At 47.6% G+C, this 15136-nt stretch overlaps 1 protein-coding gene across 3 annotated transcripts in view; it reads left to right on the forward strand.

The window, feature by feature from the left end:
• The window catches only part of RALGPS1 (Ral GEF with PH domain and SH3 binding motif 1), a 574444-nt gene that overhangs the window by 421695 nt on the left and 137613 nt on the right, over window positions 1-15136 (forward strand). The gene's annotated exons all lie outside the window — the stretch shown is intronic.

Raw genomic sequence — 15136 nt, forward strand, 5'->3', positions numbered from 1 at the left:
GGTGCCCCCAGTATAGGTAGCCAGGTATAGGCGCCCCCAGTATAGGTAGCCAGGTACAGGTGCCCCCAGTATAGGTAGCCAGGTACAGGTGCCCCCAGTATAGATAGCCAGGTATAGGTGCCCCCAGTATAGGTAGCCAGGTATAGGTGTCCCCAGTATAGGTAGCCAGGTATAGGTGCCCCCAGTATAGGTAGCCAGGTATATGTGCCCCCAGTATAGGTAGCCAGGTATAGGTGCCCCCAGTATAGGTAGCCAGGTATAGGTGGCCGCAGTATAGGTAGCCAGGTATAGGTGTCCCCAGTATAGGTAGCCAGGTATAGGTGCCCCCAGGATAGGTAGCCAGGTATAGGTGCCCTCAGGATAGGTAGCCAGGTATAGGTGCCCCCAGTATAGGTAGCCAGGTACAGGTGCCCCTAGAATAGGTAGCCAGTTATAGGTGTCTCAAGTATAGCTAGCCCAGGTTATAGGTGGCCCAGTATAGGTAGCCAGGTATAGCTGCCCCCCAGTATAGGTTAGTCAGGTACAGATGCCCTCAGTAGCCGTAGCCAGGTATAGGTGCCCCTAGTATAGGTAGCCAGGTATAGGTGCCCCCAGTATAGGTAGGCAGGTATAGGTGCCCCTAGTATAGGTAGCCAGGTATAGCTGCCCCCCAGTATAGGTTAGTCAGGTACAGATGCCCTCAGTATCGGTAGCCAGGTATAGGTGCCCCTAGTATAAGTAGCCAGGTATACAGTAGGTGCCCCCAGTATAGATAGCCAGGTACAGTTGCCCCCAGTATAGGTAGCCAGGTATAGGTGCCCCCAGTATAGGTAGCCAGGTATAGGTGCCCCTAGTATAGGTAGCCAGGTATAGGTGCCCCCAGTATAGGTAGCCAGGTATAGGTGCCCCCAGTATAGTTAGCCAGGTACATTTGCCTCCAGTATAGGTAGCCAGGTATAGGTGCCCCTAGTATAGGTAGCCAGGTATAGGTGTCCCCAGTATAGGTAGCCAGGTAAAGGTGTCCCCAGTATAGGTAGCCAGGTATAGGTGCCCCCAGTATAGGCAGCCAGGTATAGGTGCCCCTAGTATAGTTAGCCAGGTATAGGTGCCCCTAGTATAGTTAGCCAGGTACATTTGCCTCCAGTATAGGTAGCCAGGTGCAGTTGCCCCAGTATAGATAGCCAGGTATAGGTGCCCCCAGTATAGTTAGCCAGGTACATTTGCCTCCAGTATAGGTAGCCAGGTGCAGTTGCTCCAGTATAGGTAGCCAGGTATAGGTGCCCCCAGTATAGGTAGCCAGGTATAGGTGCCCCTAGTATAGGTAGCCAGGTATAGGTGCCCCCAGTATAGGTAGCCAGGTATAGGTGCCCCCAGTATAGTTAGCCAGGTACATTTGCCTCCAGTATAGGTAGCCAGGTACAGTTGCCCCCAGTATAGGTAGCCAGGTACAGTTGCCCCCAGTATAGGTAGCCAGGTACAGTTGCCCCCAGTATAGGTAGCCAGGTATAGGTGTCCCCAGTATAGGCAGCCAGGTATAGGTGCCCCCAGGATAGGTAGCCAGGTATAGGTGCCCCTAGTATAGGTAGCCAGGTATAGGTGCCCCCAGTATAGGTAGCCAGGTACAGTTCCCCGCAGTATAGGTAGCCAGGTACAGTTGCCCCCAGTATAGGTAGCCAGGTATAGGTGCCCCTAGTATAGGTAGCCAGGTACAGTTGCCCCCAGTATAGGTAGGCAGGTATAGGTGCCCCCAGTATAGGTAAACAGTCCTCCCCACGCAGTTTGCTTTACTGCTACTGCGCCTGCGTTGGTTGGGAGCTTTCTGATGCCGAGCACGGCCTCACATGCACTGTTGCTAGTCATGTGAGCGCGCGCTGTACGTACTTACAGCCGCTGGGAGCGGACCAGGCAGCAGTAAAGCAAACTGCGCAGGGAGCTATGGGGGAAACTGTATCCGGGTCAGCGATCCTGACCTGGGGGGGAGGGTGGTGCCCGGGGCCTGCAACGGACTGTTTACCGGCCAGATGGAGGCAGTAAGGGGTAGACCACATCCAAGCAGCTTTATGGACACCAACAGGTATTTTTTTTTCACAGGTAGTTTTTTTTCACACTTGGGCCTTGATTCAGTAAACTGTGCTTACTGTTAGCACGCCTTTGAAAAGCCCTATATCACGCCTAAAGTTAGTTTAGGCGTGATAAAGTCACATCGCGCGCAAAGACCCGCACACAAAACTTTGCGGAAACGGCGCACCCGATGCGCCTATAAGATCGCATTGGGTGCAACCTTAACGTCGCATGGTTTTGCGCGCGGGACTTTGCGCGCGATGTAAATTTAGTAAACGTTGCTAACCCAGTTAGCACCCTAGTTATCACGCCCAAAGTATTTAGGCGTGCTAACTGGGTTAGCACCGTTTACTGAATTAAGCCCTTGGACACCTCGTAAGGTAAGAGAGCATCTCCCGTAGTACTTACTTCCTGTATATGCGCCATTACCAGTAGAACCGCTCACCTCCCCTCAGTAATGGCGATAAATGAGTGGCGGCCGCGGAGGGGGAGGGAGGAGGGGGGGTTGACGCATGACGCTACTTAATGCACATCATTCAGGTGGCGTCATGAGCTGGCCAGGCCTGATTTCTTGTACCTAATGCTGTCACATGGTTTCTAGAGATTCTGAGGAGTTTTGTGTCCCTGGATGCTGTGCAGGAATCCATACTGAAGGAAGGCGGGATTGTCGGAGATGAGGACTGCTCAGTCTCTACATATGGGGGCGGTACTATAGGAGGAGGAGGGGCCAGTAAAGATGTCAGTGCTATATAAACACATAATAATAATATGGTAGGACATTAGACTATGACTATGGTAGGATTAGATTGTGAGCTCCTCTGAGGACAGTCAGTGACATGACTATGTACTCTGTAATGTGCTGCAGGAGATGTCAGTGGTATATAAATACATAATAATAATATGGTAGGACATTACACTATGACTATGGTAGGATTAGATTGTGAGCTCCTCTGAGGACAGTCAGTGACATGACTATGTACTCTGTAATGTGCTGCAGAAGATGTTAGTGCTATATAAATACATAATAATATGGTAGGACATTAGACTATGACTATGGTAGGATTAGATTGTGAGCTCCTCTGAGGACAGTCAGTGACATGGCTATGTACTCTGTAATGTGCTGCAGAAGATGATGTCAGTGCTATATAAATACATAATAATAATATGGTAGGACATTAGGCTATGACTATGGTAGGATTAGAGTGTGAGCTCCTCTGAGGGACAGTCAGTGACATGACTATGTACTCTGTAATGTGCTGCAGAAGATGTCAGTGCTATATAAATACATAATAATAATATGGTAGGACATTAGACTATGACTATGGTAGGATTAGATTGTGAGCTCCTCTGAGGACAGTCAGTGACATGACTATGTACTCTGTAATGTGCTGCAGAAGATGTCAGTGCTATATAAATACATAATAATAATATGGTAGGACATTAGACTATGACTATGGTAGGATTAGATTGTGAGCTCCTCTGAGGACAGTCAGTGACATGACTATGTACTCTGTAATGTGCTGCAGGAGATGTCAGTGCTATATAAATACATAATAATAATATGGTAGGACATTACACTATGACTATGATAGGATTAGAGTGTGAGCTCCTCTGAGGACAGTCAGTGACATGACTATGTACTCTGTAATGTGCTGCAGGAGATGTCAGTGCTATATAAATACATCATAATAATATGGTAGGACATTATACTATGACTATGGTAGGATTAGATTGTGAGCTCCTCTGAGGACAGTCAGTGACATGACTATGTACTCTGTACAGTGCTGCAGAAGATGTCAGTGCTATATAAATACATAATAATAATATGGTAGGACATTAGACTATGACTATGGTAGGATTAGAGTGTGGGCTCCTCTGAGGACAGTCAGTGACATGACTATGTACTCTGTAATGTGCTGCAGGAGATGTCAGTGCTATATAAATACATAATAATAATATGGTAGGACATTACACTATGACTATGGTAGGATTAGAGTGTGAGCTCCTCTGAGGACAGTCAGTCACATGACTATGTACTCTGTAATGTGCTGCAGGAGATGTCAGTGCTATATAAATACATCATAATAATATGGTAGGACATTATACTATGACTATGGTAGGATTAGATTGTGAGCTCCTCTGAGGACAGTCAGTGACATGACTATGTACTCTGTACAGTGCTGCAGAAGATGTCAGTGCTATATAAATACATAATAATAATATGGTAGGACATTAGACTATGACTATGGTAGGATTAGAGTGTGGGCTCCTCTGAGGACAGTCAGTGACATGACTATGTACTCTGTAATGTGCTGCAGAAGATGCCAGTGCTATATAAATACATAATAATAATATGGTAGGACATTACACTATGACTATGGTAGGATTAGATTGTGAGCTCCTCTGAGGACAGTCAGTGACATGACTATGTACTCTAATGCTCTAATGTGCTGCAGGAGATGTCAGTGCTATATAAATACATAATAATAATATGGTAGGACATTAGACTAGGACTATGGTAGGATTAGATTGTGAGCTCCTCTGAGGACAGCCAGTGACATGATCATGACAAGTAGATGTACAGAGGCGCCAAAAGGATAAAATATGCTAAAATGTTTAAAATATTCGGGTGGCCGGCGGTGGACCGGCCACTCAGAAATAGGCTCGATGCTGTCGCCTCTGAGGCGCTATTCGTGACCTTGAGACTGTACTGTGTACTCCTGTCTGTTTATTGCCTGAGGAAGCGGGAATATACCCGTGAAACGCGTTGCGGTTCTGTTCATGGAGTATGTGAATAAATTGTCTTTATCTTAAGCGACAGCATCGAGTCTATTTCTGAGTGGCCGGTCCACCGCCGCCACCCGAATATTTTAAACATTTTAGCATATTTTATCCTTTTGGCGCCTCTGTACATCTACTTGTCAAGATATCCACCCTTGGTGGTTGGAAGGGTGACAAACCCTCCTTTCCTTCTTCAGAGAGCGACATCTTAATCCTGAGTGGGGACAGGTCTAATCTCCCCACCTGCCTATATAGTGGTTGCCTAAACGGTAACCCATGTTTGTAAGTATAAGGGCCTGTTTCCACTACACGCAGATTCTGCATGCAGAAAACTGACTCCAATGAATGCCTATGGGCCTGTTTCCACTGAACGCGATTTTACTGATGCAGATTTCCCATAGGCATTCATTGGAGTCCGTTTTCTGCATGTAGAATCTGCGTATAGTGGAAACAGGCCCTAATACTTACTCCACACTAATTCTCCCTGTTCCAATACATACTACACTATATTAGGCTCTCGGTTTCTCTGTTTTATCTAGTGACATGATTACGTACTCTGTAAAGTGCTGCAGAAGATGTCAGTGCTACAGTGGGTTGCAAAAGTATTCGGCCCCCTTGAAGTTTTCCACATTTTGTCACATTACTGCCACAAACATGAATCAATTTTATTGGAATTCCACGTGAGAGACCAATACAAAGTGGTGTACACATGAGAAGTGGAACAAAAATCATACATTATTCCAAACATTTTTTACAAATAAATAACTGCAAAGTGGGCTGTGCGTAATTATCCAGCCCCCTGAGTCAATACTTTGTAGAACCACCTTTTGCTGCAATTACAGCTGCCAGTCTTTTAGGGTATGTCTCTACCAGCTTTGCACATCTAGAGACTGAAATCCTTGCCCATTCTTCTTTGCAACACAGCTCCAGCTCAGTCAGATTAGATGGACAGCGTTTGTGAACAGCAGTTTTCAGATCTTGCCACAGATTCTCGATTGGATTTAGATCTGGACTTTGACTGGGCCATTCTAACACATAGATATGTTTTGTTTTAAACCATTCCATTGTTGCCCTGGCTTTATGTTTAGGGTCATTGTCCTGCTGGAAGGTGAACCTCTACCCCAGTCTCAAGTCTTTTGCAGTCTCCAAGAGGTTTTCTTCCAAGTTTGCCCTGTATTTGGCTCTATCCATCTTCCCATCAACTCTGACCAGCTTCCCTGTCCCTGCTGAAGAGATGCACTCCCGAACATGATGCTGCCACCACCATATTTGACAGTGGGGATGGTGTGTTTTGAGTGATGTGCAGTGTTAGTTTTCCGCCACACATAGCGTTTTGCATATTGGCCAAAAAGTTCCATTTTGGTCTCCTCTGACCAGAGCACCTTCTTCCACATTGTTGCTGTGTCCCCCACATGGCTTGTAGCAAACTGCAAACGGGACTTCTTATGCTTTCTGTTAACAATGCCTGTCTTCTAGCCACTCTTCCATAAAGGCCAACTTTGTACAGTGCATGACTAATAGTTGTCCTATGGACAGATTCCCCCACCTGAGCTGTAGATCTCTGCAGCTCGTCCAGAGTCACCATGGGCCTCTTGACTGCATTTCTGATCAGCGCTTTCCTTGTTCGGCCTGTGAGTTTAGGTGGACCGCCTTGTCTTGGTAGGTTTACAGTTGTGCCATACTCCTTCCATTTCTGAATGATCGCATGAACAGTGCTCCGTGGGATGTTCAAGGCTTTGGAAATCTTTTTGTAGCCTAAGCTTGCTTTAAATTTCTCAATAACTTGATCCTTGACCTGTCTTGTGTGTTCTTTGGACTTCACGGTGTTGTTGCTCCCAATATTCTCTTACACAACCTCTGAGGCCCTCACAGAGCAGCTGTATTTGTACTGACATTAGATTACACACAGGTGCACTCTATTTAGTCATTAGCACTCATCAGGCAATGTCTATAGGCAACTGACTGCACTCAGATCAAAGGGGGCCGAATACCTTGGTGGTGATCCTTGGGTTCTTTCCCGCCTTGAACTTGGAGGCTTTTGGGGAAGGCCTTGTGGCCCTTTCCTGGCTGGGAGCGATTGTGGTGTGCTGCCGTAGGTCCTCACTAGGCTGTTGTCGCGGCCTGAACTCACCGCTGACCGGCTGCGGAGAGCTGTTGCTTTGCATCTGTTGAGCTGGTTGGCACAGCCCGGTTGGTCGTGGTGGTTTGGATGCTTTGGCACAGTTTGGAGTTTATGGAGAGGTGTGGAGCTTTGGATTGTCCCACTGTGGAAGTTTGTGGAGGGTGTGGATGGCTTTGGGCTGGGCGCTCTCTGCTTGGATGTGGGTGGGGGCCGATTGTTTGTTTAGCTATTTATTTTTCCTTCTCTGTGGTGCCTCTTGTGCATCGCCATGTTGTCTCCCTGTGGGCGCTTGTATCTGTTACTGTCGGGAAGCAGCTTGCTGGCTGGACGGAGGTGACTTAGGGTCGGGGTTGCCGGGGAGGGGGTGATTGGGGACAGTACTGAATGGGTGTGTGGATATGTAGTGCACTATTTATTTTAATATACAGCATAATCATTATATCACCTCATGTTGGCTGTTATTATTGGTATTTTCCTTTGATTATCATTAATAAAATACAACTCTTCAAACTGTGATGCAAACTTTACCCGACATGAGGAGCACTGCTGTGAAGCCTTAAAAGCAGTCGGGATATACCCTGTAGGTATGCTGAGTTTGAAAAGAAATTTTTTTTAAAAAAAAAAAGGGCGGGGGGGGGGGGGGGGTCGAATAATTATGCACACCGCACTTTGCAGTTATTGATTTGTAAAAAAATGTTTGGAATCATGTATAATTTTCGTTCCACTTCTCATGTGTACACCACTTTGTATTGGTCTTTCACGTGGAATTCCAATGAAATTGATTCATGTTTGTGGCAATAATGTGACAAAATGTGGAAAACTTCAAGGGGGCCGAATACTTTTGCAACCCACTGTATATACAGTAAATACATAATAATAATGTGGTAGAGCATTAGACTATGACTATGGTAGGGATTAGAGTGTGAGCTCCTCTGAGGACAGTCAGTGACATGACTATGTACTCTGTAATGTGCTGCAGGTGATGTCAGTGTTATATAAATACATAATAATAATATGGTAGGACATTACACTATGACTATACTAGGATTAGAGTGTGAGCTCCTCTGAGGACAGTCAGTGAAATGACTATGTACTCTGTAATGTGCTGCAGAAGATGTCAGTGCTATATACAGTAAATACATAATAATATGGTAGGACATTAGACTATGACTATTGTAGGGATTAGAGTGTGAGCTCCTCTGAGTACAGTCAGTGACATGACTATGTACTCTGTAATGTGCTGCAGAAGATGTCACTGCTATATCAATACATAATAATAATATGGTAGGACATTATACTATGACTATGGTAGGATTAGAGTGTGAGCTCCTCTGAGGACAGTCAGTGACATGACTATGTACTCTGTAAAGCGCTGCAGAAGATGTCAGTGCTATATAAATACATAATAATAATATGGTAGGACATTAGACTATGACTATGGTAGGATTAGAGTGTGAGCTCCTCTGAGGACAGTCAGTGACATGACTATGTACTCTGTAATGTGCTGCAGAAGATGTCACTGCTATATCAATACATAATAATAATATGGTAGGACATTAAGTTATGACTATGGTAGGATTAGAGTGTGAGCTCCTCTGAGGACAGTCAGTGACATGACTATGTACTCTGTAAAGTGCTGCAGAAGATGTCAGTGCTATATAAATACATAATAATAATAATAATATGGTAGGACATTAGACTATGACTATGGTAGGATTAGATTGTGTGCTCTTCTGAGGACAGTCAGTGACATGACTATATACCACTATATACTCTGTAATGTGCTGCAGAAGATGTCAGTGCTATATAAATACATAATAATAATAATAATATGGTAGGACATTACACTATGACTATGGTAGGATTAGACTGTCAACTCCTCTGAGGACTGTCAATGACATGACTATGTACTCTGTAATGTGCTGCAGAAGATGTCAGTGCTATATGAATACATAATAATAATAATATGGTAGGACATTACACTATGACTATGGTAGGGATTAGAGTGTGAGCTCCTCTGAGGACAGTAAGTGACATGACTATGTGCTCTGTAATGTGCTGCAGAAGATGTCAGTGCTATATAAATACATAATAATAATAATAATAATATGGTAGGACATTTGACTATGGTAGGGTTAGATTGTGAGCTCCTCTGAGGACAGTCAGTGACATGGCTATGTACTATGTAATGTGCTGCAGAAGATGTCAGTGCTATATAAATACATAATATTAATATGGTAGGACATTAGACTAGGACTATGGTAGGATTAGAGTGTGAGATCCTCTGAGGACAGTCAGTGACATGACTATGTACTCTGTAATGTGCTGCAGAAGATGTCAGTGCTATATAAATACATAACAATAATATGGTAGGGCATTAGACTATGACTGGTAGGATTAGATTGTGAGCTCCTCTGAGGACAGTCAGTGACATGACTATCTACTCTGTAAAGTGCTGCAGAGGATGTCAGTGCTATATAAATACATACTAATAATATGGTAGGACATTAGACTATGACTATGGTATGATTAGATTGTGAGCTCCTCTGAGGACAGTCAGTGACATGACTATGTACTCTGTAATGTGCTGCAGAAGCTGTCAGTGCTATATAAATACATAATAATAATATGGTAGGACATTAGACTATGACTATGGTAGGATTAGTGTGAGCTCCTCTGAGGACAGTCAGTGACATGAATGTACTCTGTAATGTGCTGCAGAAGATGTCAGTGCTTGATAAATACATAGTAATAATGTTTTCTGTGAGTTTATAGATAAGTATAGAGGTGTGTTTGAAGGCAAAGCCTTGCTTGCCAGTAACACTGATTATAAGGAAGGTATTGCGTCCCCTTTATCAGTGGCCTCCGGTCGCCCCATAAACAAAGTGCTGTTTGTTACAGCTTGGGAGGACTCAGTGGCACAATTGTGGCCATAATTTATATTATCCGAGGATTTCATTCATGAGGAATTATAGAGGAAATCTCCCGCAGCTCCCCAGCCCCAGATGTATGGATCACATACTATATTTATCTGCAGAAGAATGTCTCCATTATGTGAGGGGGGCGCGGGGAGGGGAGATGCTATCACTTTACACTGAAATTAGCAAGTGAAATCTGCAGGGGGCCGGGGGGGTCTCCCCTTTCATCTCCAGCAATTGCCGTATTTTATGGGGAGGCAGAGGAGCCGTCAGAGAAGATGAGTTTATGTGCAGAGGAACTGATCCAATCCTGGAAAGAATGAATGTAACTACATAATGATGGCATCAAACAAACCTCACCTCCCTCCTGCTGCTGCCAGACATGCCTGAGGAGGAACTCCGCACACAGATCATTCTGTGCAGACACTTCCCTTATTATCACCTCCCCGGCTCTTCTGATAAATCACTGCTAAAGGTGCAAGTCATACAAATCATACCCCTTATATGTACCAGGTGGCTGCCTCTTCCGCAGCACTTTACAGAGTACATAGTCATGTCACTACTGCAGCCAAATAGATCAGCAGGGCTGCCAGGCAACTGGTATTGTTTAAAAGGAAACAAATATGGCAGCCTCCATACTCTTCACAATTCAGTTGTCCTTTAACCCCATTGAGCATGCAGAAGACTAAACTCCGGTCAGAAAGGCCCACAAACAGCAACTAAAAGCTGCTGCATTAAAGAGAAACCGTCACCAAGGATTGAGGTAGTGGCTGGATAGTGTACTGGTTAAGGGCTCTGCCTTTGACATGGGAGACCAGGGTTTGAATCCTGGCTAGGTCAAGTACCTATTCAGTAGGGAGTTCAAGGCAAGACTCCTTAACACTGCAGGGTGGCCTCTTGAGCGCGTCCCAGTGGCTGCAGCTCTTGAGCGCTTTGAGTCCAACAGGAGAAAAGCGCTATACAAATGTTCGGATTATTATTATTATTATTATTAACTTCCTCCCAATCAGTAGCTGATACCCCCTTTCCCATGAGAAATCTATTCCTTTTCACAAACGGATCATCAGGGGGCGCTGTATGGCTGATATTGTGGTGAGACGCCTCCCATAGTGTGATGTCAGGACCATGGTGCTGACATCACACTGTGGGATCCTTGTTGCATTGTGGGAAATAACAGCTGTTTCCACCTGCCAAAAATGCATCCTCTCTTTCTATAGGCATCACCTGCCAGCAGTAAAGATGTCACCATGTGATAAATGTCAGAATGTAAATCGGGGAGAGGAAAGCTTTTACAATGGACAAACACTGACTAAATCATTTATACATAATTATTGTAAAAATGAAGCACTTTTGTTCATTACGTTATTGTCACTGGAGTTCCTCTTTAACCTCCGTGCTGGACAAAAAAAAATAGTGACCGCCAGGGAGGTTAAAGAAAACCTGAACTGAAAATTAAAAGTTAAAATAAACATACACAAGTCATACTTACCTCCTGCGTGGTCTACTGCTCATTCTCTTTTTCCTCTCCTGCGTCCTGTTTGTCCACTGACATCAATGGATTTCTCCGTCCTCCATTTTGAAAATGTCCATTACCCCATAACAGCTTTCTGGTCAGCACACTGTTAAACTGTAACATCGCCCACTTGAGCCATAGGGAAACATGCACACATCAGTTCTCCTCTCAGCTGTAACTGACAGCAACAGATACATAACTGATATATTTCAGTTCTGAGAAAATGTTGTCAGAACTGGAAGGGATCATTGTCAGAAGCAAATGGAGCACTTCTGAGAGGAACTGATGGCAAGGTAACTATGTAATGTTCATTTGAAGTTACCTCATGTGTTTATTTTAAATAATTTTACTCAGTACAGGTTTCCTTTAAGGGCCCTTTTCCATTTGAGGAGTGATGCGAGTGTGGCTGCCTAGCCACATCGCGTCACTTCCGGATCTCCTGAGGCAGAAATGTATGGAGGGGACGGCGGGCATATGCGGCTGTGCAAGAATCTGCAGCATCTGGTGATGTCCATGCGTTGAAGACTTCGGGCTGCCATTGCCAGCAGAGCGTTTTCACCCAAGTCATTATTTCCAGTTATTTCATTTGTCCAATTACTTTTGAGGCCCTGAAATGAAGGGATTGTGTTAATACAATGCTTTAGTTGCCTCACATTTTTATGCAGTCGTTTGTTCCCCCCTCTGAAATAAAGCTGAAAGTCCTCACTGTCACTGCATCGGAGTTGTGTCATTTACAATTCATGGTGGTAATGTACAGAACCAAAACTAGGAAAAGGTTATCTCTGGACCTAACTACTGTATATATATTTCTTTATTTTTGTATAATTGGTAGACTTCTCGTCCCCAGGAAAGCGTGCAGATGCGGCCCACCTAAGGACGTTAGTGCGGTTATGGTTCGTAGGGCGATTAGCGCTGCTTTCACTGCGTCCGACATGTTATTTTTCCTCTTCTGATGTTGGAGAATCACTGATTTGATTCATTATTTGCTGAGAAGGTAAATTGAGGAAACGCCACAAAGAGGCTCCTGAGAGTCAAACTTTATAGGATTAAACTTGAGAGAAGCCATCGGCCTCTGCGAGTCCCCTAAAACAACAAGAAGGGGCTTTGATGGCGGCCCCCATCCCCCACCCACCGTCACCCAGACCTATGTGCAAAACCTCAGGTGACCTGCGGGAAACCAGACGCCCTCTGATCATCGGGGAAGTGGGGGGCCCTGCTGCTAATCTCCATATATCCGGCCTAATCCCCTCTCCCTAGAAGCACTTATTTACCATAACGTAGCCAGGCCATCTCCACGCTATGGAATCAGTGCTGCACGAGTCATATACCGGTGTAACGGGGGCTGATGCAGCAGGGGGGGGGGGGGGGAGGAGCCATGCCATCTCCATGCTATGGAATCAGTGCTGGACGAGTCATATACCGGTGTAACGGGGGCTGATGCAGCAGGGCGGGGGGAGCCAGGCCATCTCCACGCTATGGAATCAGCACTGTGCGAGTCATATACCGGTGTAACGGGGGCTGATGCAGCAGGACGGGGGGAGGAGCCAGGCCATCTCCGCGCTATGGAATCAGCGCTGTGCGAGTCATAAACCGGTGTAACGGGGGCTGATGCAGCAGGGGGGGGAGGAGCCAGGCCATCTCCATGCTATGGAATCAGTGCTGGGCGAGTCATATACCGGTGTAACGGGGGCTGATGCAGCAGGATGGGGGGAGCCAGGCCATCTCCACGCTATGGAATCAGCGCTGCGCGAGTCATATACCGGTGTAACGGGGACTGATGCAGCAGGGCGGGGGGAGGAGCCAGGCCATCTCCACGCTATGGAATCAGTGCTGGGCGAGTCATATACTGGTGTAACGGGGGCTGATGCAGCAGGGCGGGGGGGAGGAGCCAGGCCATCTCCACGCTATGGAATCAGTGCTGGGCGAGTCATATACTGGTGTAACGGGGGCTGATGCAGCAGGGCGGGGGGAGCCAGGCCATCTCCACGCTATGGAATCAGTGCTGCGCGAGTCATATACCGGTGTAACGGGGGCTGATGCAGCAGGACGGGGGGAGGAGCCAGGCCATCTCCATGCTATGGAATCAGTGCTGGGCGAGTCATATACCGGTGTAACGGGGGCTGATGCAGCAGGGCGGGGGGATCCAGGCCATCTCCACGCTATGGAATCAGTGCTGTGCGAGTCATATACCGGTGTAACGGGGGCTGATGCAGCAGGGCGGGGGGAGCCAGGCCATCTCCACGCTATGGAATCAGTGCTGCGCGAGTCATATACCGGTGTAACGGGGGCTGATGCAGCAGGACGGGGGGAGGAGCCAGGCCATCTGCATGCTATGGAATCAGTGCTGGGCGAGTGATATACCGGTGTAACGGGGGCTGATGCAGCAGGGGGGGGAGGAGCCAGGCCATCTCCACGCTATGGAATCAGTGCTGTGCGAGTCATATACCGGTGTAACGGGGGCTGATGCAGCAGGGCGGGGGGAGCCAGGCCATCTCCACGCTATGGAATCAGTGCTGCGCGAGTCATATACCGGTGTAACGGGGGCTGATGCAGCAGGACGGGGGGAGGAGCCAGGCCATCTCCATGCTATGGAATCAGTGTTGGGCGAGTCATATACCAGTGTAACGGGGGCTGATGCAGCAGGGGGGGGAGGAGCCAGGCCATCTCCACGCTATGGAATCAGTGCTGCGCGTGTCATATACCGGTGTAACGGGGACTGATGCAGCAGGGGGGGGAGGAGCCAGGCCATCTCCACGCTATGGAATCAGTGCTGGGCGAGTGATATACCGGTGTAACGGGGGCTGATGCAGCAGGGGGGGAGGAGCCAGGCCATCTCCACGCTATGGAATCAGTGCTGCGCGAGTCATATACCGGTGTAACGGGGTCTGATGCAGCAGGGCGGGGGGAGGAGCCAGGCCATCTCCACGCTATGGAATCAGCGCTGTGCGAGTCATATACCGGTGTAACGGGGGCTGATGCAGCAGGGCGGGAGGAGCCAGGCCATCTCCACGCTATGGAATCAGTGCTGGGCGAGTCATATACCGGTGTAACGGGGGCTGATGCAGCAGGGCGGGGGGAGGAGCCAGGCCATCTCCACGTTATGGAATCAGTGCTGGGCGAGTCATATACCGGTGTAACGGGGGCTGATGCAGCAGGGCGGGGGGAGGAGCCAGGCCATCTCCACGCTATGGAATCAGTGCTGGGCGAGTCATATACCGGTGTAACGGGGGCTGATGCAGCAGGGCGGGGGGAGGAGCCAGGCCATCTCCACGCTATGGAATCAGCACTGCGTGAGTCATATACCGGTGTAACGGGGGCTGATGCAGCAGGGCGGGGGGAGGAGCCAGGCCATCTCCACGCTATGGAATCAGTGCTGGGCGAGTCATATACCGGTGTAACAGGGACTGATGCAGCAGGACGGGGGGAGGAGCCAGGCCATCTCCATGCTATGGAATCAGTGCTGCGCGAGTCATATACCGGTGTAACGGGGGCTGATGCAGCAGGGCGGGGAGAGCCAGGCCATCTCCACGCTATGGAATCAGTGCTGGACGAGTCATATACCGGTGTAACGGGGGCTGATGCAGCAGGGCGGGGGGAGCCAGGCCATCTCCACGCTATGGAATCAGCACTGTGCGAGTCATATACCGGTGTAACGGGGGCTGATGCAGCAGGGCGGGGGGAGCCAGGCCATCTCCACGCTATGGAATCAGTGCTGGGCGAGTCATATACCGGTGTAACGGGGGCTGATGCAGCAGGGCGGGG

The sequence above is a fragment of the Hyperolius riggenbachi genome, chromosome 8, assembly GCF_040937935.1.
Source record: "Hyperolius riggenbachi isolate aHypRig1 chromosome 8, aHypRig1.pri, whole genome shotgun sequence".
NCBI lineage: Eukaryota > Metazoa > Chordata > Amphibia > Anura > Hyperoliidae > Hyperolius > Hyperolius riggenbachi.